This window comes from Ursus americanus, chromosome 24 (assembly GCF_024610735.1).
Source record: "Ursus americanus isolate L20-20 chromosome 24, mUrsAme1.1.p, whole genome shotgun sequence".
Classification (NCBI taxonomy): Eukaryota; Metazoa; Chordata; class Mammalia; order Carnivora; family Ursidae; genus Ursus; species Ursus americanus.
The window spans coordinates 34,472,027-34,476,896 of NC_142150.1; positions in this window are offsets into that span (position 1 = coordinate 34,472,027).

Here is a 4,870-nt window from a genome sequence, read left to right on the forward strand (position 1 = left end):
TTAACATTTTTCCTAAGAATATATATACATCGATCTCATTATTTTTAGGTGTTTCATGGAAGAACAACCTACAGGTTAACTCTCATTTATTTTAGCATTACCCTACCTACTGTTTATATTTTGATAATGAAAACAGTACTTAATAGAATCCCCTGGGTTTAAAGCAAATTTCTTCCATCTCATTTTATCAAAGATCAAACTGAGGTTGAGGGAAGTCACAGCTGTTGCCCAAGATCACATCCCTATTGAATAGTAGTTTCCAGATTCAAATCTAGATCTTTCCCACTGCAACGTCTACCTACTTTTCATTGCAGGTAGTATAAAATAAAACGTCAAGGTGGCTTGGACATAATATAGTTTGGGCAACTTCAAAATACTTGCATTATGCATCCAGTTGAAAGCCCCTTCCAAAACTTCCACTTCTAGCCAAGATGGAGTAAAGGGGATTGGATTTATCCTCCTAATGTAACATGAAAAAGTGGACAAAATCTATAAAATAGTAGTCTTAAGACACACCAGGCAATAAAGGACAATGATTCTTGAGAAGCAAGAAACAAATGAGCTCTAAATTTTCTCCAGGTTTCTGCCTTAAGAAAGTTTCCAGACCACAGTGAAAAGAGGTTAGTGGACTTCCTAAAGGAAATGGAGCTAAAAATATGGAGAGACCAAGGCAACTAGAATTTGCAGGACAGGATACAAAAAAAAAAAAAAAAAAGGAGTTGTACAGAGAGAAAACCCTAGATATGCAGAGAACCCCCCTCAATTATTTAGCTGAGTACTGGTCAGTACACACACATGAGGAAAGAATTCAAGGTTAGAGAAGGAAATACCAAAAAGGTTATAGATAACAATGTTCGATGCTCCCATGAGGCTGGGAATAGTGGCATTCTCACCAGCCAGACTGGAGAACTTTCGGGAGTCATGATGCATTGCATAGACCACACAGAAAGAACTTGCCTCGGTAATGGAAATAATTAGCCCTAAACTGAACAGTGTTCCTGTTCCCACTAACAAAAATACAAAGCAAGACTCAAAAGTATTGTACTGTTTGGGGGGGGGGCAGAGATTAATGGGTGATGGGCACTAACGAGGGCACTTGTAATGAGCACTGGGTGTTATACGTAAGTGACAAATCATTAAATTCTACTCCTAAGACCAACACGACACTATATGTTAACTAACTTAAATTTAAACAAAAACTTGGGGAGAAAAAAAGTATCCTACTCTTTCCAAGTCACTTAACTGTGTTCCAGACAAATCTCAAGAATATTTATAAGAATACAAAAATATCTGTCACTAACCATGGTAAAATTCACAATGCCTAACATCTAATCAAAAATTACCATTCATGCAAAAAGCAGAAAAATACAATGGTCAAAACAGCACTGCCCAAAATGCTGGAATTAGCCATCAAGAACATTAAAACAATTACTGTCACTGTACTCCGTATGTTCAAAAAAGTTAAGTTGGAGTTTGAAAGATCAGATAAAGACTACAGTGTCTGATCATAAAATGGGATGAAATTAACACAGATTAGACATTCCAAAGGACATGATTAGTGATCCTGACGACATAGCAATAGAAACCATCCAAACTGAGAGAAAAGTGAATCAAAAGAAAAATGCCCAGCCCATCAGTGAACTGTGGAACAACTTCAAGAAAGTTTACATCTGTGTAACTGGAATCCCTGAGACAGGAAAAGTAAGGCTGATACAAAAAAAAATTTTGAAAGACAATGTTGAGAATTTTGTAAATTTGATGAAAACTGGAAACCCACAAATTCAAGATCCACAAAAACTCCAGGCAAAAACAACACGAAGATATACCAAAATCAAATGGCTCAAAACCAGGAATAAAGGGAAAATCTTAAAAGCATTCAAGGCAAAAAAAAAAAAAAGACACATTGTGAATAGCAGAGCATAAGTAAGCATACAACAGATTTCTGAGAAACAATGCAAGTAGGAAGACAGTGGAGCAACATCTTAAAGAACTTAAAGAAAAAAATGCTTTTATAATAGACCAAATAATTTCATAGCCACCCTTTCCTTACACACAGTGAATCCTTCTGACTTTGTGATGCACTCAAAAAGTACCCATAAAATGTTAAATCACTTTTCACCTTTTGTATAATTTGCTGTTCAGGTATCTTAAGTTCAAAATTATTAGAGATAAATTAAGGTAGCTTACAGAGTTCTGTCATTGTTCCACCATACCTAAAGCAAGTTTCGTTATCCCTGCATGCCATCTGGCTCTCTCCCCGCTAGATTCAAAACTGCTTATAGGAAGAAACCAAACAGTCACTAATATTACAAACTCTCCTCAAAGAAGCATTCTGCATAAAGTTTGACCTGAAGTTGAACTGTCATTTATTTTGCTGCAAAAAGGTTATTTAGCTGTGAGTGCCTATATATCAAGGAATTTGAGGGAATGAGAGATATCAATAATAACAGATTAGCTCGTTTGCATTACGCTCATATACCAAAACCATTTTCTGACTTTATCTTAATGATAGAGAATCAGTTCTAAGGTTATTGATATTAAAAGATAAGACCCGTAACAATTAACCAAAAGAACATATTGTTTTCTTATGTCCTAGCAACTTCGGAAGCCGCTGCTGTAAAGCTGGTGCTCAGAGCCAGGCAGGCAAGAGTTTATGAGGTTTCAGAAGCTTAGCAATTCCTATAACAGCATGTGACGATTTAAATCACCCTACAAATAATAAAGATTTCCAAACAACCCAGCTTTGGACTTTACCAGCTCCTAGAACTACAAAAAATGCTGCTAATGTGATTTCAACCACTTTCCTTCAGAATTTTCTCATTATTCCTTTTCACCTGTCACAGAGTTCGCTTTCTTCCTCTATGCAGACTCTCTTTTTTTATTCAGTAAAAATACGTAATATCTGCCTATAACTGTAGAAATATACAATGACCTTTTTTTTCAATTCTCTTTTCTAGTAGGTGACACAGAGATCAAAATAAATAAATAAAAGGACTCCATTCCTTTATCTCATCTATTCCCTGCCTTGTTCCCAGGAAAGCATATTATGGACTGTCTAAACACACATTTTAGAATTTTTATTCAAGAAATTTTTGGACTGTCTAAACATATTATGGACTGTCTAAACACACATTTTAGAATTTTTATTCAAGAAATTTTAACCCGCTATAACACAAAGCCATTTTGTCAGATGCCAATCTGTAAAGATGATTTTAAAGTTGAAATACCCATTTAATAAGTGAACATAAGCTTTCTATTTGAGGTAAATCATTATTAAACTTAATAACCTTCAAAAACTTCGTTGAGGTAGCCTCAGTCCACACTAGCACCATAATCCAATGATTTATAAAAGAATAAAAGGTAAGGAATATGCTTCCTTGTTTCTTACACATTTTCACATTTTCCGGCAGATGTGAGCATAAAGGCAAGCAGAGAAATTGGTAGGCAAAATGAGACCTTTGCCCCAAGAATTGTAAAGGGGAAGCTGGGGAAAATCAAACACTGGGAGTAGGTCTCCTGCAAAATCATTTCATGGAAGAACTGAATTTTACAACAGCATCATTCCGTGGACAAATGCCGCGAATGTTCTTTCTTTTTTTTAAGATTTTATTTATCGATTTGAGAGAGAGACAGAGAGCAAGCGAGAGGGAGAAGCAGACTCCCTGCTGAGCAGGGAGCCCAACATGGGACTCGATCCCCGGACTCCAGGATCATGACCTGAGCCGAAGACAGACCCTTAACCAAATGAGCCACCCAGGGACCCCATGAATGTTCTTTTATGTAAGAAAGTTTATTATAATCCTAGACAGAGAATCACACTTAATATTAGCTAACATTATATAGGATTTTTATGTGTCCACATATAGAAAATACATTATCTCATTGACCTTTAACAAAATAATCCCCATTTTCAGATCATGAAAAACCTAGAATCCCTACTTTCACATTATGTAACTCAGAGCAATTGAACAACCTGTTCAATCCACGTAACTAAATGGTGGAACCAGGTTTTTAATTTAAATCAAGAAACTGCCCTCTTGACCCAGATATATATCTATATATATATCTGCAGCTCCAATGCCATCAATCCCTTTGTCTGTTCTGAGCTCCCAGTGACTTTTCATGCTCCCATATACATATCAGCATGGCAATCAATGCCTTCATGGAGTTTACCTTGAGTATTGCACTGATTGTCATGTTTGGTCATCATATTCTCCTATACATATATCCTGGCTACTGTCCTAAGGATGTCCTCAGGGAGAGGAAGACTTCCCTGCTGGGGATCCCACCTAACAGCTGGCACCGTGTCCATAGGACCCTCTGTTATGTGTATTTACAGTCTGATTCTAAGCAAGCCCAGGAGAATATGTAAGTGACCACCATGTTTTACAGTATTGTGATTCCCATGTTGAACCCTTGATCTACAGCCCAAGAACAAGGAAGTGATAGCACAAATATGATAGCAAAGAAGTGTTCATTTCCTAATATTAGGCACAAGGAAACATCCACGCAGAAGTTTTTTACAAGAAGCTATTTGTTCATGGGGCACCTGGGTGACTTAGTTGGCTAAGTGTCTGCCTTCGGCTTAGGTCATGATCTCAGAGTCCTGAGACTGGGTCTGAATCTGGCTTCCTGCTCAACAGAGAGCTTGCTTCTCCCTCTGCCTGCCATTTCCCCTGCTTGTGCACTCGCTCTCTCTCTTTGACAAATAAATAAATAAAATCTTTTATTTTTTATTATGTTATGTTAGTCACCATACAGTACATCCTTAGTTTTTGATGTAGTGTTCCATGATTCATTGTTTGTGTATAACACCCAGTGCACCATGCAATATGTGCCCTCCTTACTACCCATCACCGGGCTAGCCCAA